Source organism: Buteo buteo, chromosome 1, assembly GCF_964188355.1.
Source record: "Buteo buteo chromosome 1, bButBut1.hap1.1, whole genome shotgun sequence".
In the NCBI taxonomy this organism is placed as follows: Eukaryota; Metazoa; Chordata; class Aves; order Accipitriformes; family Accipitridae; genus Buteo; species Buteo buteo.
Genome location: NC_134171.1, coordinates 55357362 through 55380610, shown reverse-complemented (window position 1 = coordinate 55380610; position 23249 = coordinate 55357362). Strand labels below are relative to the sequence as shown.

Below are 23249 nucleotides of genomic sequence, written 5' to 3'. Positions count from 1 at the left end.
TAAATCTATTAGATAGCACCCTAAATCAAAGTGAAATTACATTGATGTGGCTACTGTTTTTTCTTAGTGGTTGGTCTAATTGATCATGGTTTGCATTGTTTCTCTTTTGACTTTGGTTTATACCAACCAAGAAATTCAAGGGTACATAGAAAGCCATCTAGTTTCAGGTAGGAACACACTAAAAGCGCTTAAATGAGTAATTCTACTTCAAGTATATAATTCCTGTATGAAGTACAAGTAAAGCGCACTAGCGACATGGCTACAAAATAAAAGTATACGAGGATCTAGATAGTCTGCTATTATGTATGTCTTATAATGAAATGAAGCTTTCATTGGCTTGGAAGTTGCTGTGGGAGCTGTAAGTTTGCTCGACTTGCAAGATTGGGGGAAAAATTTGAAGGCCATTGAGTTAACTTCTTGTTTTGAGCACCATGTGAGAGGCTTTTTCTTTCTACTCTTTAACTGGGGAGCATGCAGCAAAATCAATGCTTTATTACTGATTTCTTATTTTTTAGTGTGTGATGCACTTTAAGATCTTGCTAGGGCTATATAGCCTTTCTTCAGTTAAACTTAAAGGCAGATGCTTATTGAGGTTTTGATCTTTGTGATAACTCCTTAATGCAAGTTTAGTCACTGTGGCAGTGACGTGTCGGTTGAATCAGGCTTTTAAATCTGCCTGATTAAGGCACTGAAGTGTTTCTATGTGCTAAGATAGACTTGAACACTTTCTTGCACATTTTATCAGAAATCTGTCTTAAATAGTGTATCAGACTATACCGAAAAGTACTGCAGTAACTTCTGGATTGTTCTTATGTCTGTTTAATAGAAAAACTTACAGTAGGCATCTATATCTAATGATACTGTGCCTTCAGTATTGGTCATTAACCAGGATAGACGTTGGATGTGGAGAGAGCTATTAGGCTGTTTGTATGCTGGTTTCTGTGGATTCTGGTGTAACTGGTTGCCTGCCCTGATTCTGCAGGTGTGCAAAGCAAGTCGGGTTTGGTTAATAGAGAACCATTCATAGTAGAATATAGCAGTCCGTGCCTGTTTTCCAGCTTACTGCTTCAGCTAATCATCTTTGGAATTAAAGTAAACTTTTTTGAACTAAATTTCTCTAAACTGTCTGTTCTCTATCATCAGCCTCAAGCTGAGTAGTGTGTATAAAGGCTTTGATATTTCTGAATAAACCAGTAACACTTGTATGCATGGGAAGGTAAAGATGAATCAGTTTCCTGATTAGATTGTCTAGGTGTATGTAATTTAGGAGGACTGGGGGAAGGCTCACTAAAATGAATGTAATTCAGAAACATAGGTAGTGCTGCCCTTTTGTAAAGAGTGTTGAGATTAACCTGAGTGCTGTTTTGAGAAGTACATAGTATTGGTTTTGTTTAATTTCACTACAAGACTGACTGGAATATTGTTCAGGATAGCAGCATTTTGTTCATCTAGAAAAGTGATTGATATTTTTTTTGTATGGTCTCAGGTTTTTGAGCCTGAGCCTATTTAAGCAGCCAACTGACTTGCACTGTAATATGAAACCTTCAAGTAGGTTGATTCGAGGCTCTTCACTGCTCAAATAAGAATTGCTATGTTTCTAGAAGACTTGAGTGAAAATCAAATGGCAGACTTGTTTTATCAAATGGGGAACCTATGCCTTTATGTCATTGCTGGAAGAAGCAAGTGACCATGAACCTCGTTTTCTCCAACTTGCAAATCGCTTTGTGCTGCATACTAATGTTCTTCTGATTATAATGGTGTTGTTTCTGCTCTTATAGTATGGGTGAAAGCTGAGAGCTCTCCATTCTGCGTATTAATAAAACAGCTACAGGCTCATAAGAGGGAAAAAAAAGCAGTAAATGTTTAAATTTAAACATCTAGTTTTGGTATAAAATATTCAGTGTCTTTAAGCTTCCAGCTAAATGGGTAGCCATTGTCAATGCGTAGTTTTAGTAAGCCTGAGAAGACTAAAGAAAAAAAGTTTGAAGCATCTATTCAGAAGTGGTTTTATATGATATAAAACCAGCAGAGCAAGGAAAGAAAGCAGAAACTTGCTGTGTTCAAAGAGGTGTAAGAATGTGCCAAAATATAGCCTGGGAAGAAGGGGTAGCAGATGAGGAATATTTGTGCATTAACAGCTTCTGGGTGTACTGTAAGTCTTGGGCTGTGCAATGCTTTTCACTGTCACTTTCTCTTTGTCCTGCTGCACTGTCACTGTCCTGTGTTTCAGGCTGTCTCTAGCTCAGGAAACTTAATGTTACCCAAATTCTGGGAACTTGGAATAGTAGCTTTTAGCAAAGCTTGGACTGAGCTCAAAACTTCCATCCTACCTAATGGAATATTTCCTGACAGAAATGCTTGGAAAAAAATATTCTGGACTCCATGGGACCCTTACTAAAGCAAAAAAAATTGCACTTCAGCCTAGTGAAGTGACATGGATTTTCCCTTTGATATTTGTGACCTCCCTTGTTTCCAAGAAGCTTTACTTTTGAGTCTGGGCCTGATGGTTTTAAAACTAGATTTTAAGGACATCCTGCACTGAAGTACTAAACCAAATAGTTGAGCTTCATAGTTAAACCCATAGAGCTTTCAGACTGCCTAGCACTTAACTTTTAGATGACTTTGCCCTCTTAAGAGTCAATGGTTTCTGGAACTTTTTTTTTTGTGAGTAGGTTTTAGTTAGGTGCTACGATAAAGTTCTTATGCAAAACTTGTGCCTTTTCATATTCGGCAAGAAACAAATGAAAATGACATCACCAGTAAGGAAATAATTTATACCTATTTTACTTTGAGACATTTCATATCTGTCTATCCAAACTACACTTGGTGAGCAGGAGTGCAGAGTGTATTAGCAAGCAGCGTGGAACCAGTCCCAGTCCTGGCTATCGAATACACCTGCTGGACCTCTCCATCATCATTTCAAAGCTCCAGAAGCTGTTAAATCTTGAAGACTCCATTTTGATCTCTCTGCAGGACACTTGTCACTGTAGCTGCTTGAACAGACTTTCTGCCTTTTAGCTCTTAAAGTTTTGTACTCCACCAGGATTTGTTTTCAGGTGTCCAGCTCTGGCACTGCAGGAAAGCCTTTAATAAGCATGTAAATTCCTTCCCTGGTGATAAAAACCATGGTCATTTCTGCTCTGGCCTGGTGGCTGCCTGGCACTTTCCCAGAAGACTGTGGGATGCCCTGCTAAGCCTTCCTATTTTGAAATAAAGCAAGTTCTGATGCCCAGAGCTAAATGTGAATTGTGGCTGAGCACAGGATGATTGTTACGCTTCCTAGCATTAACTTGTTATTTTGTGTGATGCCTTAAATGTAAAAACATCCTAGCTGAAGTCAGTCTGTTGATATCAGTTTGTGTGCTAACTGAACGTAACTCAGATCTTTTTATTCCCTGCTAGTACTGAGCCTGTGACAAGCTTAGCTGTGAATTCGTGGGGTTTATGACTGTACTCTTCCCATCTACATTTTTCTAAATCCTGATACTTTTCAAGCCTTATTAAAACATGTTTAATAAAGGGAAAAATTACTCTGAGTCTAGTCACTGCTTTTTTGGTCACTATGATACCATGGAGAATTCCAGGTGTTGCTAAACCCAGATAAAGACTGTGTGACTTCTTTGGCATAATAATCTGCTTATGGGATTTTTACTTTATCTCTTGCCTTGTAAGTATGATAATAGTGAAAATGATACTTGAAAGTATGCGTGTGAATGTATCATATAAAGCAAAAATGAGTCATTTTTCTATTTTTTTCAAAGTAGAAAACTTTTGTTATTTCTAAAAGGTTTCTTTGGATGATTTTCTGTAATGAATTATTGGATTTTGCTTTACAAGAGGTAGTTTAGATCAATCTTTTTTTCCTTATGTTGTGCCTATTAATGTTATCAAGGAATTGGAGCCAACCTCATAGGTAAGGTTTGGCACCCGTTGAAGTAAAGCTAGTTTTTGAGCCTTATCTTCCTCCATGTACAGGGTAGTTATCCTAGTGCATCTTGCCCTGAGCCGTACAAATACGCAGAAAGTATAATGGGAAATTGGAAGGTACTATATTTCTGTAGCTTGAATGAAAATAAAGCTTCTGAGGAACTGAACGTCTCAGCTTCTTGACTCTGTATGGGATGGAGAGAAATGCAAATCAAAGATAAATGAGTATGGTACTGCTTTGAAATGCGTGTTCACTCTTCAGTTTAGAGTTTGCGTGTAGCTAGGGCTTCTGCAGCTCACCCACAGATCAGCCGTGTTCTAAACAAAACTGATGTCACATGATTCCAAAATACTGCTGACTGCTCTTCCCTTGTTTGCTATAGTTTCCCCAGTCAGAAAGAGTAGTCTAAACATGTTTGTCTAGTGGTACCAGCTAGCAGGAAATTGCAGGTGATCTCCAAACAGGACCTCATCTGTTGCAGTTGTGCCACCCCATTGGTGTTAAACAGCTGGAGACAGTACCTTGAATTTGCAGGAGGGGTTTTAGTCTGACTGTGCTACCTATTGTGGGCCAGAAAGAAACTTATCTGTAGGTGTGTCATTGCACAGCTGTAGACTTAATACTGGAGATTTTTTGGATGCAAAAGTAGGTGTTTGACTCGGCTGCAAACTGATTTCACTACATGGCCTGAGTTCATCTTGTGCTTTTGGAATGGGAGTGTTCCTGCGTGGTGAGGAAATGCTGACTACTGACTCCAGAGGTGGAGATGCTGCTTCAAAGTTTCCCTGGACCTGGAAAATTCATCCTTGAGTTCATTTCCTTAAGGCAAGGGAGAAATATCTGCAGGTTGCCGTGTGGGGACATATGCCTTCCAGATTAGTTGGGTAAAAAAATAAAAAGCTGAAAAAGTTTCTTAATTCATCAGTAGCGGTGTATCTTCTTTGTACAAACAAATGGGGGTGGGTAGGGGTGAGGTGGGGATAAAGGGCAGAACTGAGATTTGGTTTTCTCAGGCTATGAGGGTTGTTCAAAGGTATTTTGGGGAGAAATGAAAGTGAGATTCAAGCACCACCAGGTTTAGCTGAGAAGTAATGTAATTTTAAGGTCAATTCCCTTTGTTGCAAGGAATTGATATTCCTTAACTATTGCAAAAGTAGCCCCAAATCCTCAAATTAATGTTCTCTAAAGCTTGTGAATGTGACTTTAGCTCATAGGGATCTGTCTCATTTTACCTTCATTAAACTGGATTTACCAATGATTTGGGGGTTTGTAATAGTGGTGCAGACGAGTCATAAGCTGCAAGAGCAGTGAACTGTTTTGGGAATGTACTGCAGAAGAAAAATCCTGTTTGGATATAGATGACTTCTTAAGCAGCAGATGGTTCTTCCACATTTGTGTGAAATGTGAAAATGATGAAAAGGAAGAATGGGATTTTTGTAACAGTTTTGCTGCTTTTCCTTTGCTTCCTTGTAGATGGCAGTGCTGTTGAGACATGTCTCTGCAGTTGTGCAGCAGTGTGTGCGGTGGGTCTCTTCCTGCAGTGGGAGTGGTGGTCATTGCTGAGGGGATGCCCTGACTGAGATACAGCTCTTGGCAGCTGGAAGCTGGTTGTCTTTTGCTATGGGTGCTATCGGTCATCTTTAGTAAGCCCCAGGACTGAGAAATGAGGTTTTCACTTCTGCCCTCTGAGGTAATCTCCTCCAGCTATATGCATATTGTAGTGTAAAAACATGTTCCCAGTTCTGGTGCATCTGATGTTATTGTGCTAAGCCCTGTCACTTGTATGGTTTTTAATACTGTGGTACAATCCAGGATGAGTATTCATGTGAAATTCTAGGTGTTCTGCCAGAACATGATTAATTCTGAATTGAACACAACCCCAACAACCTTTCCTCATTTATGCTCTTGAGGCTACATCTTAATTGCGCTAAAGTGCATAGTTTAGGGTCACCTCTAGTAAAATTGCCTTGAGGCCACTCAGTCCTCCTACTTGTCTTTTTTTATAGTTTTTCTAGGTTTGAACAACAGACTTGGCTTTTCTGAAATGCTGTATTGTATATACCTTCTTTATAGTATAGGTAAGTTTTAACTATAGCCTAGGTCTGCCCTCCTGCCCCCAAAGGAAGCAGTTGCTGGAATTTGCAGCAGAACTGGCAGGTGGCAGGAAGGGAATAGAATGCTTAGGCAGCGTGAGCTGTTTGCAGTGCGGTCATTTGCTGGCTGTCCTGTTCCCGGCTGCTGTGCCTTGCAGTGCTGGGCCTAGAGTTTGTAAGGAGGTTTGTACAGACATTTAACTATGCTTTAAGTATACTTCTGGCTTAAAAAGTATGGTTTCTTTCCCATGTTGTGTTGGTTCTGAGAGGCTTTATTTTTTGCCTGTTTTATAACGGTTTCTAAGGATTTCCCCAGCGTTGTTGAGCTGTGCTCAATATTAATTGTATTGGCAACACCAGAGCACTAAAATGTCTGAACAGTTCTTGAACAGCATGTTGGTTAATGCACCTGCGTGCAGGCTGGGCTCACTGTAGCTGGGCTTGGCTCGCTTGGAAAGGAAGAGAGAAGAGATTCCTTGCTGCCTGGTGCATCCATTTAGGTTTTGGGTTTTTTTTCAAAACTGAGCTATGATGTTAAAATGGAGAACGCACATAGTTACGGTAGTTTTTTCAGTTGTGCCCATGAATATCTTCTTGGGGCGATGGCCAGCAGCCAATAGAGGAGGAGGCTCACAGGAGCGTGCCACAGGACGGTGCAACTATTACTCAGCAGTGACTGAGCTGCTGGGGCAGTGGAACAGCTTCTGCTGAATTTAAGAGATCAACCCAAAATACTATTAAAATCTGTAGGTTTTCTCCTAAACATTGTAATTCCTCCTTTTTATAGGTCTGAGCCCAAATACCTCAGAATGTTAACCTTGCAAGGAAACATTTCATACCTTGCTCTGCATGTTTCAGAGGCTGGTATAAACTGTGCTTTTAGAATTGGCACTGAAGTAGCAAAAGAGCTGTTTGTGTGAGATGGGCAGCAGCACAGTGCTGTCTTGTACAAGGGGAGCTGTGTGTAAAGCGTGTTCATGCCAGCCAGAGTGCCTCAAGCACTGGACTTTTCCTAGCTGCCTTTGCTGTCTATTTTCTTTTCAGGTAGTCTTTTGCTTAGTTAAAATACAGCTGCTGGGCTGTAAGCAATAAAAAGTCCTTTACTGGATGTAAAGTTTAAAAACAGCTCAGAGGCATAGCATGTGTGAGCTGTTCCATGCCTTGTAATGGCATTAGGGGATGCATGACTCATACAGTAGTTTTTGTGCCAGAGTATTCAGTGAGCAACTATCATCCCAACATTAACTCCAGTGAGGAAACAAGTATTCGTGATGGTGATGAAGACAAATCAAAGGCAGCTGAGCCAAAGTATTTCCCTGGTCCTTGGGCAGATGCTGAACCTGGAATCAGACATGATAGAGATTGGACAAGTTTTACAACTCATCCTCAACTGGCATCAAATCCGTTTGATACAGCAGCTGCTCTGTGAGGTGACTGTTCTGCATGTAACAGTTTTATCAGTTGCTTACCTTAATGCAATGTTTCAGGTTTTTCTGATTTGCCCCATGCTGCTCCCTTACTAAAGCTGACAGAGTTTGCGAAATGGTTTTGTTGGACGGGGCGGTTCATCTTTTCCAGGTTGTAATCTGAGCTCTCCCTTGGGCTTGAGACAATTAACTGTAAAGGCCTTCTATCTGCAGAAGACTAAATAGGGGAGGGGGAAATAAGCTTGCAGTTCTGCGCAGCAAAGTCCCTGCGTAAACGTCAGTACTCAGCCAGGAAAGAAAAAGCTTTTGGTCTCTGGACTAATGCTGGGGCAAGCTCTGTCCAATGCGTTCTTCAGGTGTTAGCAGGTGGCTCTTGGGTGACATGAATGTAGGAAAGGCAGTGAAAAAAGTTTCTGTGACTTCCCGATAGTCTGCCTAAGCCCATCCAGGTCTTTGTATCTGTGTGGGGAGTGTTGGGGTAGAAAATGCAATCCATGGGCTTCCCTATTTGTCTTCTCTCTATGCCCTTTGGTATTTTACAAAGGGAGAATTGCAACTGAATTTGAGATCTTGCAGAAGGGGAAACAATTCAGATGAACCTTTTGTTTCAGTTGTTTAGTGAGACATAACGATTTCTTTTTTTTTTTTTTGCAAATATCAGTGAACACTGACAACGGCGTTCTTGTTTTCCAGTAATATCAGCCCCGTAGCTTCAAGTTCATTTGCTCTGTTCTGATCTTACCACATTGTTACCCATGCAGAAAACAGTCATTGACAGCTTAAACTTAGATGACTGGAGTTTTTTCCTTTCAGCAAAGTTTCTTTTGTGCTTTGTCATTAAGCAACATGGGGACAGTCTATTGTGGTCTAGATTTTGCTGCAGAGGCTATAAAAAGGGGCAGGGATAGGAATGTGTGGATTAAGAATTTTGCCCTGGATAAAGGAACTCCTCTGTGGCACCAAACTGGCAGATATTAGGAAGATCTAGCAGGATGATGTGCTTCCTCAGGGAGACGGTATGCCAGTGGCACAGATTAGAACAGCTCCAGTCCAGCTGGGCTGCAAACTCCCTCTCTGACTCCACTGCCATCCCCGGCTTTTGGGCATCCTCCCTTCCACACACAAAGCAGAGCTGAGCTGCGGAGGGAGTGTGGCCACGTATTTCCCTGCAGCAGGCTGTGGATCACACACAAAGGAGGTTTGAGAGCTTCACCAGGTGTGTGTATCATTTCCAGATATGCTCTGGAAAGGCTTAACAGCTGGGCCTGTTCCCACCTCCTTCCTGACTGAAATGATTGGATGCTAATTCCAATGCTTGCAAGAGTGCAGTTTCCAGGTGCTGGCCTCCAGCTATCATCTGCTCACACAGTAATAAAATAGTAACATAGAAAACTTCAAGTGGTAAACACATGCAGAGGTAGACATTTGGCACTGCAGCAGTAGGCAGCGTGTCCCAAGTGGAACTCCGCTAAAAACCACAAACAAAGCAAGGTAGAAACCAAGAGTGCCTTGCCTTTTCCCAACAGTTGGTATTGTGTTTATCTGTCATGTGTTTAGGATCATATAAAACCTTCACTGTGTTTTCCTGTACAGCTGTTCATATCTGCCCCAGCAAGGAGGACTTAAACAACACATTTGGAAAAATAAATAGACTTCAGCTGCAGGGGGATGTGGCATGAGGTGGCTTTTGCACTGAGCCCTTTTGAGAACTTGTTTCTTTTATCTAGTGGTACGAGATGTGCAAGAGGAGAATTACTATTACAGAAAATGTTCTTGGGCCTTGCCACAGTCCAAAGCAGGAAATGCCATAGTTACAGCAGTTCTCTGTAGCTGTCCTGATTAGAAAGGTAACTCTTAAACCATGGTAGATGTTTTGGAAGTGTTGATAGCAGTTTTCAGTATTCAGTTTGATGTGACTGTTGCTCTCCCCTCAGTTTAGGAGGACAAAAACCTGGTATTTTTGTTCATATGGTTAATTGTTATCTATTACTATGGGTTGTGGTATAAGTAGGAAAAATGAGCTATGTGTAACTATAACACTGGACTGGGCTGACAGGAATTTTTTCTCGTTAAACTCATGTTCCATAGACTAAAATGTCACTAAAGAGGAGATGTGCTTTGCTTTTTTCCATTTGGTGAAATCCAGGGCCTGTTTATTCTTTGGAGACAGTTTAAAAGAGAAAAAAATCCCCGGAACACAGGGTTTTGGTTACTGCGTTGGTCACTGTAGTAGAGCTACAAAAAAAGATACTTTACTTAGAGCATTCCATGCAGAAAATTGCTTTTCTGGCTCACTTGGGAGCCAGGAGCTCTGCTGTTTGCCTGCCTTTGGCACATACTGTATTCTTGACTCTGCTTATTTTAAACTTGGAACGGACAGCAAAGGTGTCCTCCCATCTCCTGACTTGGTTAAAATATTGACCTAACTTTGTGCCTTGTTTCCAACAGTGGCTAATGACAGATGATTAGAAAACAGCTTAAGAAATGTAAGATCTGTAGTGTGATCTTTCCTCTGGGACACCTTGTCAGCTTTTGGCAAAAAAGCCTGCACCTAGACCGTTGTGTTTAATAGCTACTGATTGACCTGTCTCCATTAATTGGCGAGTCCCTTTCTGAACAAATTTATAGTATTGGTCTTAGATGTTCTCATAGTAATTGAATTTCCAGCATAAACAAAGCATTGAGAGAAGGCAGTTCCATCTATATCATACTCTGTAGTAGCTTCCCACAAAGAAACCTGTCTCAGACTGAGCCTCCTCTTCCAATTCAGTCTGGTGGCAGACATGTCAGAACTACCACTTAACAAAAGAAGGTGGAGAATACTAATCTTTGCTTTAGGTTTTCTGTTTTTTAACTATGCTCTCTACCAATCCTCTTCACAGCTTAGTTTGCATCTCCCCTTCTGTTGGGTTGTTCAGTTGCTGAGTACTGGAAATCTGGTTAACAACTTAATTTCTTCCACCTAGGGCAATGCAAACCATACAGTTACAGTATGTAAACAGGTCTTGCAATTTAGCAGACTGTGCCTTAAGAATGGAATTATAGAAGCAGAAAATCTGTTTTTGAATTAAAAGAAGCAACTCTTTCTGATAATTAGCAGCACTTTTCCAAAACAGTACCAGCTGTCTCCCTCCAAGTGCACCTCACCTCATAAAGAGGACCAGGTTTGTTTCAAATGCAAGCCTTGTCTTTTGACCCTAGTAATAGTTGAATCACGAAGTCCAGATTTCACTTGGCAGAGCTGTCCATAGTTACTGTGTGCTTTTTCACTTTGCTGCTGCTGTAAGTTCTCTTTCTGTTAAAAATAAGCAAATTAAAATGGCGTATACTTGCAAAGGAACCTTCTCTCCTGTGCTTGTGCCTGTTGTTAGCTCTTTTCAAACAGCCCCACGGGTTCTTGATTACTTCAGGAACCTTGTGACCTAGCAAATGAAACAGCCAGAAACAAAGCCAGCTTAATTTCTTCATGTCAGGCATTTTGCCATGGAAAGTCAGTGTTAGCTGGCTCAACTCTGTTGTCAAACAGAAGAGGTACTGGGAGAGAGATGACTCATCATGTAAACTCACCTTTTTCTGTCATGCTGAGGGAGCTTTATGTTCCCCTCCCTCTGGGCTCTGCAGACCGGGAACTGCACCAACCCAACCAGCATGGCCCTGGGTGCAGGGCAGGTTCACTTTGAAGCATGAGGTGTGTTTCCATGGGGGCAGCTTTCCAGGTGAGCACATGCTTGTGTCTTTTCATGCTGCCTTCTTCCAGGGGTCAGGCTCCCTCCTCCATAAAAAAAATGCTTCACAGGCTTTTGAGGTAGCTACAGTAGCTCTTTCTTTTAAAGCTGATCTTCAAAGGAATAAATGCTGTCAGCTGGATCCTGTTTTGTCTACTTTGTGCTATATGAAGAATGGCTGAAGTGAGAGACATGTTTAAGGATGTCCTGATTATTTTTTTTCTTTTCTGCTTGCTCTTTATGTTACCAGTTAAGATATTATCTAACCTGGATTACAGAATGGCAGGCCCAGAAATGTAGCAGAAGTGTGAATTCACAAGAGTAAAAACTGGATCTGCTTGATGGGAAGGGTCTTTTTTTTTTGTAATTGTTCTAGAATAAATTAATTCATGGTGAAGCTTGCAAAAAGGAAGGATATACTGTTACTGATAAATACCGATATATACAAACCCCTCACTTTCTCATAGGTGTTCGTTTTACTTTTTAGGGGATCTGATCTGTTACTGGAGCCTGAGTTTCAGGTTCATAGAGTTTTTGTGTTTGAGAGTCTGTGTCTACAAAGGAGTAAAAGCCTGACCCTGGTGTAATTGCTACAACTCTCCTAGGTAGAACTGTTAATTGTTCTCTGCCAAAGAAATGTTGTATCAGACTTCGATATATCGAGTTGCCTCCTGAAAAACTTAACTCCTTCCTAGACAAATTTAGAGTAAGATAGAAATACTTCCAAAACTGATGGTGCTTTATTTGTGCACAAGTTTTACCAATAAGGGAAGTTTAATTAATATCCCTCATCTTGCTTTCATAAAATTACCTTTCATACATCTCTACTGTAATTTATTAATAAACATTTTCTTAAGCTTACAAAAATGCCAACCATTCCACATAATAGCTTCTTTAATATACATTTTTTACATTCTAGGGGTAAGGGGGACACAAATCTTTCAAGAAGTGATAGAAGACAAGCTCAAGTAACAGAAAATTCCAGCTATAGTCTACTTTCCTTTGAAAAAAGGGGGGGAAGATTGTAAGATTTATAGATACACCAAGTTTGCATTTTATTTCAGTCCTCGTGTTTAACTGAAGTAGCTGTATTTGCTTTATGGACCTAGATCTAATGCATAGGCTGCATCTAGTGTCTTTATCTTACATAAAGTTTCTTGAGAGACCTGTAATGTAGTGGTAAACTCCGTGCACAAGATTTGAAAGCTAAATGTGAAAACTGGATGTGACTGCTGCTGAGTCATGCTGACAGCTCAGCCTGGTTAACTTTAATGAAGGTTCAGAGTGGAACGTGGCATCTTTTTGAGCACGGAGAGAAGACCAAGGAAGTCCTGCAGGCACTGCTGGTGCTCAGTCATGCTTGTTGCTGAACCTGCTGTGTGAGTCTCTGAGCTGACAGTAAGGGAAAGGATTTGGCTTCTGATCCTCAGGTTTCTGGTACTTTAAGTAGGGCTTTGGCTTTTTGACTCTGTGCATAACATATTATTAAAACAATCTGAACAGTTCCTTTGCTGTCAGGTATCACTGAGGGTGTAAGCAATTTTTCATTGTCTTCAGGGATTGCGCCCAAAGTGCATGGCTTGTTGTTGCTCTGTAATTTTCCCTAAATGTGATTAGGCATTCTTGCACTAGAGGCTGCCATTGCTGCTAAGGGACTCTGGGAACACATATAGTATACTACTAAAATGTGAGTGTACTGTGAATGGATGAGCTTATTTTCTTCTTGTAACCAGTCAGGTTAAAACTCAGTCATGCTCATGGCAACCCAATGGAAAAGGGACATGAAACCACAAGACAAAAGTGTTTTCTCCTCCAACCAATCATTTGTGGTATCTGTCACAGGATGGCCTTCTGCAAATGTACATCTGCCATAGGAAATGGCTCCACAAAAAAAGTTACATAGTGACGGATGTTCCATGTCTTTATGTGGGTTTACCCAAGGGAGGAAGGATGTGCTTCCTGTTCCCTGACTTTATGGACACAATTTAGTTAGGGAAAAAAGATGTTGTTAGTGTGTGATAGTTCGTATCCTATCAAGGATAGAGCTGTTTGCACTTTTGGTATGAGTCACATGGGACTAAGCACTGCGTGGTGCCAATCGCTTGTTTCATCCTGTTAACTTATGTTAAAAGTACAGCTGGATTGCTCTCTCACCTACCTTGCTTTAGTTATCTTGCCTGAGACAATATCAGCTAAGATCGCATCTTTTCTTACAACCAAAGACAAAGGCCTGCTTTTACAGTGCACGTGGCTCCTGCCAGTCTGGAGCTGTACAGCAGATGACGGATCTGATCTGCAGCTGCTGTCAGTATTTTGTGAAAGTCCAGGTTTCAAAGTCACCTGGCTGCCTGACACTACCAGTCTTCTCTTTGGATATATTCATTGGATCTGACTTCAGCTTTATTTACCACTAGGCTTGTTTTACTGTTCCAAGTAAGGGTTAGCCCCTTGCTACAGCAGAACATGTGGTACTTGTCAGAAAGAGACAGCCTTTAAGGCTGCCAGATAACCTGACCAGCTTGTTCCTCTGCAAACAATTTTGTGGGCCCTGCTGATAATGATAAATCAACTGCACTGAAGATGATTAGAAGACGCTGATGTCTGTAGGGGAGCAAGGCTCTTAGTGGCAGACTAGCACTGCTTTGGCATATGACTACCCTTAAAGAAAAGCACTTACAAACTTATGAACATTTGCAACATCTTGTTACTGATGATGGCACCCATCTGCAGTTTTTCTGCTGTCACTGTATGTTATCAAGCCCCAGATACTCATTATTTCATTCTCATCAGAATCACTGCTTTGGTTTACAAGCCTGCAAGAAACTATCCATGGCTCTTTGCAACAAACTGAATTATACTAAGCTCCTTCCAGACCAGTCTGGGTGATGCTTATCAAAGGGATACTCCTATAGATCTTGCCTGTACAAGAAAAGGTGTCTGTCCCTAGTACAAGGCACCTGGTCGAGTGCAGCTGGGTCCATGGAGCTGCTGGTTCCATTAACTCTGTTCCATCTGTATCAGAAACTGATTTTTAAGCCTTGCAGGACTAATATAAGCTTTTTCATTTAGGAATTATATAGACCTATAAGGTCATGCTGGTGCCATTTTGCTAGTACCCATGCTCTTTAAAAATTGTATTGTAGATCAAATTTGAAGGGACTCAAGTATTTTAAGACTGTCATTCAACCTTGTACAGCTAGGCCAAGTTTATATGGCATGCATCTATAATGAAAACCCCAAGAAGAGCAGAGATCTGTTTTCTCATTACAATGACAGCAATAGAGAACCTACAGCTTTAGATGAAACCTGTCAGGTTTCACCACTGCAGGGAGGTAAGGAGAGCAACACCTTCATCCTCCCAGCAAACCATGCAAATAGAAAAGCAAAGACTACAAAGCAGAAGAGGCTGAAGGGAGGATCTGGATCTCAGGAGGAGACAGCTCAAAATGGGTCAAACAGAGAAGCACTGCGTGTCCTGCAAATATTTGCTGTGATGAAGCATGGGAAGGCATAAAAGCAGTCTGAAAATTTGAGTATTAGCCATCTGCAGAAAGAGAGAAGGGGAATCAGAGTGCAGGTATTGCTTTTTTCTCTCTGGCTTTATTGCTAGAGAGCCAAGACAGGTAACGGTTGCAGGTGAAGCTTACACCTTCCCCTGTCTCTAGGGGATGTGGGCAACCTAGCATCCTCCTTGCATTGCTTTCACTTCAGTACAGCCCTGCTCCTCACACTAAATTCTTGTAGAACATTTGTGGACTGTTATTGCCTGCCCCTGCCCTTCCCTGAGTAATTTTTGGAGGAGAAATGGATCAGTTTTGCTTGGCATGACTTTGATGTCTGCTGCCTTTAAATCAGCTTCATGTGATGGGAGACTCAAGTGGTGGCAGCTGGGAAATGGCTTAACTTCAAGCATGACTGGAGTTCTGTGACCCAAAGAAGGTGGTGAACCTATTTTGCTCTCTGGGTGGCAGAATGCCATGCGTTAAGGGAGATAGAACATAGGTACGTGGGAGAAGCCCTTACTCAAATAGTTAATACACCTAAATGTGAAGAAAGAGGATTTGGTGTCAAAGTACATCTGTTACCCATGGTTTGATGCAGTCAGCATGACGTGTATTGCTAAACCTTTGTTCCAGCTGTCATGGGCACCTAAGTTTCCATGATATTTTCATTGGCTGCTGCTGCTTTTGAAAATTACTGCTTCTGACATGCAGGAGTATTTTTTTTTTCAATGTGAGAGTGAGCCTGCAGGATGGGAGTGTTGATAGCACACAGCTGACCACACTGTGCCAAGAGCTTTAGTACAGCAGAATTTCAACTCTTGGCTGCAATGGTAGTTTGAAAGAAAAAGGATCAAACTGGACAGCTCTCATCAAGTCCTCTGATTCATAATTCCTGAAGAGATTCTTGTCCTAGTCTACTTTTGCTATCTAAAGGAAAACACATACTTTTCCCTTTGTATTTAGAGAGCAGGCATGGATTAGGCTTGCTAAGCAATAATCAGCTTTCACTGGTTTAAAATTAACTAAAACAGCACTAGTTTTTTTTTCTCTCAGCTGGTGGCAGTAGGGCTCAGAAAGTGTCTGGAGGAGGTGGCTCAGGCTTTTGTGGCAGGGTGAAGAGAGACATGACCTGCAACAAGCTCTTTCCATTGCTGGAGGCATGGGGTCCACCCTCCTCCTGGCTGCCAGGATGGCTGTATGGGAAAGGTGAAGTCTGGGCTGTGGTGGGAGGGAGGGAGAGGTGTCATCCTGGTGGAGATGGGAAAGGATGTCCTAGAGCTGGTGGAGGACCAGCAGCAGCAGGTGTCCTGTGCTACTGTCTGCCATCCTCAACCTATTCCCCTGAAGAGAATGTCCTGTTGGCACTCTCCTGTTTCCTATACTGCGCTGACAGTGAGCTATTTATTTTGAGTTGTAATTGAAACAGGTATGTTGGAGATTTGAAGCCCCTGCCCATTGCAGTGGGTAAGGACACTGAGAGGCCTTTGCTGTCTTTGTTCCTTCACTCCCCTGCTAACATGCTAAGAGCTTCAATGTTTTTGACAGAGGATGCTGTACCGTAGCTAGACTGAGTGTTTCTTGGTCCTTCTGAAGGCTTACAGTCTGAGCTCACCCTTACCCCACAGGCCCATGAAAAGGAAACATGTTCTTGTTACAGGACTTGACCCTTTGTCAGTGCATCCTTTTAGCTCTGTGTAACCATATTTGTATCACTGCCCATGGGCTCTGTATGCCAGCAAAAGGAGGATGGAGCCTCTGTGTGCCCCAACACAGCTGCTCTGTGGGGCTGAGGATGCTCGATCTTACTTTGTCTCCTCTAATTACATTGGTTTATTTTGTTGTCTGGGTGTGAGTGTTTAACACACCTACTATCTGAAACCCTGTAGTGTAACTTTAGTGTGTATCTCCAGGCTCATGTCACACTGGGTTTGGATTTGGTTTCTTTTTCTTTTTTTTTGTTTGGCAGAACAGTAGCTAAAGTTTTCCCTTTCCCACTATGGAGCAGTTGGGCCAGTGACCTCCTCCTGAACAACTGAGATCCATTTTCCATGTTAAAACAGCGACAGTGTAATAGCTTACAGTGTAGCACAGAGCTGTGCCCACCAGGCAACACTCGCATTCTCGGTTTCTTCTGTTGCCCAAGTCATGCTGGGAGATGTAATGTAAGGCTAAAAACCTCCACAGGGTGTGGAAGGCCTGTTTGTGTGTGAAGCATCTTTGAATCTCTTTTTAGACAGCACTGAATAGTAGCAGGCTATTTTCCTTTCCTAGCATTAGGGGGAGCACAGCTGTCAAGAGAAAGAGACTACATGGTTAAAAAGAAAAGATACAAACAGAAGAAGTTCTGAACCTTATGAGTCCAATTTAAACCCTGTCCCTACATTATGGTCTGTTTAGAATCACCATGCCACCAGTAACAAAGCTTCTGCAGACACCCAAGATTGCAGGACATTGTTGTTGGAGTCATCAGGCAAAAAGGAGGAGTAGAACTGAACAGTCTGCTAATTTTTCAGTCACCTAGAAAGATGCAAATATAACTGAGTGGCATTAGCAATTGTTGAAACCTTGTTTGGCATTCCAGAGGCCTTGTTGACAACAGTGCTACAACAGCCATTCAGGAATGCTATTACACTACCAGCACTGTCTCTGAGATGCTGCATTTTATAGACTATACTCTCTTGTTTTACCTTCCAGTGGTGTCACTGGTGACTGTACACAGGGCCTTGGCTACAGAGGAAAATATTCTTCTCTTGTTCTAAGCCCTTGGCTCTGCAGATTGGTTTTGTTTTGCACTTTGGTAGGAACATTACCCAATAATGTGTGTGGTAAAACCTCTCCACCCCCAGCCAAAATCACAAAACTCCTGTTGATTTGCTTGGAGCTGGGATTTCATGTGTGGGCTCGATGTTGGTAAGCCTATGTAATTCCTCTACCCTGCTGGCTTGTGCTTGCTTCCTCTGCTCATGAAAAGTACCTTATTGATCAGTTGTCTTTAAACCCATAACAATACTTCCTGGCTACTCTGTGAGCAAGGCTATCAGAATCAGTCCCTGTGTGCATAAAAGGTACCAGATAATGAAATTCAGGCCAAATATTCTATCAGGGATATTTTACTTCATATGTTTTTCCACAACTCAGCACATACTTTAATCATTGGAATGGACAGACTGATTGATTGCTTGGCTGATTCCCCTAGATTCAACACCTAAAAATAAATGTTTAAAAGTTACATAATCTCAAAGCTAAGGCTGCAGTCTGCATGTTCTTTGGAAGCCAGAAGTCCAAGTTGGGACTTGCTGCTTTGTGGGAGAGCAGAGTGGATCCTCTGAGAGCTGGCAACGCTGTGCCAGGCTTGGTTTCTAAAGAAAGACCAAGAAGGAGCATGGTAGTTTGATTCAGCTCTTTCCAGTGACATGATCAGCTGGATTTTGTGGGTGTTACTGTTTTGATTCTATCAGGTTCACAGGAACATGTTGGCATCCATGGATCTCAAACTAGCCCATTCTGTACACATTCTATTTTCTTCTTCAGGAATATACTGATGTTTGTATCACCAAGAGAAGTGAAAGACAAAGTATTTAAGAAGAATGATTCATTCCAAACGGAAGAGCCTAGGATGCCCAAAACAGGCATGCCTGGGTGGCAAGCAATGATATTGCTAGCTGAATGAAGACTAGGCAAGGAGGACAAATTGTAAGTGGTATGTGTCGATCCTTCCTTGGTAGTATTACTCAAGAGGAAGTTTCTATGAGACTTGTGGTGTTTGCAGTTCTTCCAGAAGTCAGGGAAGGAGAAGTGGGAGAGAATTGGAAAGGGACTAAAGAAGGAAGAGTCCTGGGAAGGGCAAGGAAGGCCAGAAAGAAAAAATGTTTGTAGCCTACCCTAAGGAGGGCATGAACACAATGCATGCCCCAGAGTGACAGTGCCATGAAAACTACAACAGAAATCACCAGTGGGAAGGGATACTCTTCTTTCCCCCTCCTTTTTTTTTTTTTTATTTAGTTCAAAAGCATGGCAGGAGCATGAGGCAAACTGTTATTTATGTAGCAGGGAAGAGACACATATGAGGACATCTGTTTTAAGGAGCTGCTTCAAAAATAACCACAGGAGAGGAGTGTGTTTGCAGAGCTCAGCAGGCAACCTGCAGAGTAGTAGAAAGTAAGACAGCAGTGGTACTCTGAGTGTAGACAGCCCCAAATGGCTACAGGATTGTGTACATTTGCGCTCATTGCCAAACCACCCCACCCTGACCCCAGTGGGTGTTTTACAAATTGAAGGAGGTGCTGTTTCCATATTTTCTGCCCAAGAACGTTGATCCCTTCTCTGTTGCACTCCTTCCTGACTCCTTTTTCTTAAGTCAGCAGCTTTTAAATTCCAGTTTCAAATCTTTAAAAAATAACCCTGTTACAAAGAATATCCAAAACGTATGGCAGAGGAATGCAGATTTGGATGCTACTCCATCCCAAAGATGAGGCCCTGTTCACCTGGGAAAAAGGAAAAGCAGACTGAGAGATTTTGAAGCAGGATGCTCATGTCTAGCATTCTGCTCTACTCTCTTACTGACTGCTGAGTACAGGAACAAGCAGCAAACCTGGCCACTGATTTACTGAGGTGCTGTAAGAAAGTCCATTACAGCTTACCTATTGCTTCAGCTTCCCAGTGGGTAAAACAGAGAAGTAAAAAGCACAGCTTTTCTGCTCATTTTCGTTCTAATATCTGTCGTTTCAGACAGCTCTGAAAGTGTTGTGGTGTAGGATTTAACGTAAATAGCTGGTGTGTTCCATCAGTGAAATGAGGGGCAAAGCCAGATGGCATGAGGCAACCATCCCACTGGGGAACACAGTGTTGCAGGCACTGGGCAGTTAATTCCTCCTGTTAGCCAGGTGAGAGAGCATGTTTGGTAAAGACCAGATGAAAAATCAGCATAATCACTCATTGGGAGATTCAACCTCTCCATGGCCAAACACTCCTTAGAACAGAACTCTGACAAAACATTCATGATGAATTTGCATCCCTATCAACTTTCCAGTTTTTGGTAGGAGAATCAATGGCAAATACCACTTCAAAGTAGCAACTAGGTATGTCTCTACTGCTTTTTTAGCTATCCACTGTAGGTAATAGAAACATTACGCAAATAGAAGTGAGAGTTTGAGATATAGTAGCTGATATCTCTCTAGTAGGAAACAGCTGTATTTCTCTTCTACACTAGTGGCTGTCAGCAAGCAACACTGACTGAGCTGACTTTGGATATCTTCTACCTCAAGGGAAGCATTATCGTCTGTACTCCCTCCAGTACTGTGTTTTCTGATAAAGAACAAATGTGTCTGCTAAAATCAGTTCATGCTGCAGTAACTACTTGGAATGAAACCTTGTTTTCACATACAAAAATTCTCACTTACAGCACAAAGTAACTATTTGGAGTTTCTCAGAATTATTCCATATTTACCTGGCTATGCCTGATATAACTATGACTGTACTTTGGCTAGTGTTTGGTAGCTGAGTACAACCTGCAGTGCAGTTTCATGTATATCTAAGCCAAGAACAGGATGTGCTTTGGACAAAAATTGGTATTTCAAAAGAGTTCAGTAGCAGTCAAAATAGCTTGGAGTAAAATGGAGCAACAGGGAATTTAATATCACACTTACTCCATAGGTTAACAAACATAAATGGAAATCAATTGCTTGTCACTATTTAAGAGAGGCAGTATCTTTAATCTTGGTCGTTGTAAATAAAGCATTCGCAACTATAGTTGGGTAAACAGATAATTGGTTTTATGTTTTTACTGAGGTTCAACTCACATTGACACTAATGGTCATTTAATGTCCAGACTGCTTAGGCTATCCCACTGGATACCTCTTTTCTGGGCCTAAGCAAATTGCATCCTAGGCCCCACAGGACTTGCATCTGACTGCTTTCAAGGAGACATGGGCTTCTAATCACTGAGATCACTTTTGGAATGGGAGCTCTGGCACACTGGACTGAATACCAAGAGGTATTCAGGCATACACATTGTATGGTTTTTATTCTTTCCTTGAAGCATTTCATGGTTTTTACTATTTTGATGTCTCTTCAGGCCTTGCCAAGAATTAAGCTTTTTCTATTAGTTTGTGATCATATAGAAAATATAAAACAGTTCACTCTCAATAAATTTGGTAGGTAAGTGTTTTATCCTAGCTTGGACTAAGCATATGGCTTGCTTTGTATAGCTGTTTGATTGCATCATTCTTGTTTCAGTTGTGACAATCTGGCTCACACCTCTCTTTTCCTTGTGTGAAGTGGAACCTGAGTGCATTGCGCCATTCTGTTGCACGTATCCTCTGGACATGCTGTTCTCTGCTATGGAACTACAGAAAACTGCCCCAAATTTTCCCTGAGTACTGCTGTACAGGTGCAGGCAGGGGGGCAAGTGTAAGCTCACAAGGACACAGATATATTGTGAAAAAAAGACTGAATAAGCACTGTAAGCAGGCAACTGTAGAGAGATGTCCTTCTATAGTGCAGAACACTGACTGCAGGCTCTTGTCAATCTAGCAAAAGCTGACCTTGTGTTTGATATGGTTACTTCTCCTGCCACCCTTTCTCCCAATTAGGCTGCAGGGTCCTACACACTTTAGCTTGCTCCCTAGACGTCTCACTGCTGCCGAGTGCTGCACCTACCAAAATTTGGGAAATGTCCCTTTCTCCCTCTGCGGAGCACATGGAGGCCCTGTGAACATCCCCATGGAAGGCAGACATCAGCAGCTGCACATCAGCGTAATTTGCCACTAGATGGCTGGTCCTCCTTTTTGTCCAGCCGTCTCGGTTTTGTTCCCGGCTCAGAGTGACACTGCTTAGAGCAGAACAATGGAATCGTTGTAAGCTCTCTGCCCACCCCCTTTATAGCTTAATATTTTTAAACAGCTGATGCTTTTAGCAAATTTATCTTTATCATGCATAGTTCAAACTTTTCAAACATACTGAAAGAGCTCTGCTAATATCTAAGAAAATGATAGATGTTTTGCAAGACAAGAAAGGTTCCCACTCCTGTTCTTTTTCCATTCCATTACACATGTAATACAACTTTCATTGAGTCTTTTGTTTCACAGGTGTATGCATAAGTGTGACACATTTAAAAGTTCATCACTCAGACTGGGATATAGCATAATAAAGTCCTGAGAAGTCATGACATAGTAGCCGCATATTTTGGTCTGGTGAATTTGGTGGCGTAAAATTTGTAAAACTTGTAGATATGGATATTTATGTCACTGTGATTTGGGGCAGAAATGTCTGTCCTGAGCAAAATTAGCTTTCCTTTAAGAAAAAATATTTTGCTTATGGCCAGTCTCTTCAAAAAGGTTAATACTTCTAGTTGAAAAAGTCAACTTTCCTAATGACTGCAGACTGATACATTATAGAGAGCAAGGAGGCCTACTTCAAAAGGCAGATGTCTCCTGCCTGAAAGCAGACAAGAGGAATAGACGAAGTATGCATCTGTTTCTTGAAGATAGCACTTTTTTTTCCCTTATCAGCCTTTATTTCACATTTTCAGATGCATTATTTGTATTTACTGGGTCTACATTGTTTGTTTATAAATATATTTGTATCCTTGAATTCAAAACAACAGAGAGGTACATTTTTGAATTAAAATTACTTTAGTTGTTTTGCTGTCGCAACACAAGTGTTTTGTGCTTGCCACTTGCAGGAACAAGGAGGAGACATAGTCCCTGCCTCCGAGGTGTATAATCTAAAATATCAAACCTGGACATCTCAGGGCACTTCTAACAGCTTTGTGAGAGGCTGAAGATATGCTGAAGATGTGCCTAAAGATGATGGTACATGAAATGGTAAGATGGAGATGAATCTAGAAATAGGTCTGGGCTGGGATTTCTTTTCTTTTCCAAATATTGTCTCAGGTACCAGTCAATCACAGTTCAATTTTCCTAAAGCACTATGACAGCAAAAAAAGCTGATGGTATAATTAGTGTGGTAGAAGAAGAGCAGGAAATTGAAATGAACTCCACCCATCCAAACTCACAGAGAAACATGGGTAGTGAAGCATACAGCAGATGACAAGCCTCCGAAAAAACAGACTTCAATAGTAATTGCTCAACCCAACAAGAATATTGGTGGCTACTCTGTTCTCATCTGCAGAAAGGTTTCTGGTTTTGTTAATATAACAGGAGAGAGTAAGAAAGGCTTGGAAATTTCCACTTGCAAACAAGTAAATTGTGTATTTTTCTGAAGTGCCATCCTTTTAAAGGTGCCTGAAGGGTAATATATGCAGGTTATTTATGAAGTGTAAGCTTGCACTTGGAAGTAGACCAGAAACAAAGTCTGGACCCAGTTTACTTGCTCTTTGAACTCTTCAGAATACTGGAGTTCCCAAGTAAGTAGAGGAATCGTGTGGCTAGCTTGAGTCTTATATTCTGCTACTTGATCCTGTCACAAATGGCATGCTATTGCTGAGCACAGAGGACTATCTGCCAAAGATGTTGCATTACCACAGGCATCGTGTATTCTTCCCATGACACCGTGGGAAGTAAAAAGCCCTAACAACACAGCATGGTTTTGTAATGACTCTAGTACTGCTTTTT

The 23249-nt window shown here is 41.6% G+C and overlaps 1 protein-coding gene across 1 annotated transcript in view; it reads left to right on the top strand.

Moving 5' to 3' along the window:
* The first annotated feature begins 12157 nt into the window (after positions 1-12157).
* Positions 12158-23249, top strand: part of TSPAN5 (tetraspanin 5) — a 100744-nt gene continuing 89652 nt past the window's right edge. Inside the window, exons 1-3 of the mRNA XM_075030923.1 lie at positions 12158-12552; positions 18208-18376; positions 22358-22499. The gene's annotated coding sequence lies outside the window, so the exon portion shown is untranslated. The remainder of the gene's footprint in view (positions 12553-18207; positions 18377-22357; positions 22500-23249) is intronic.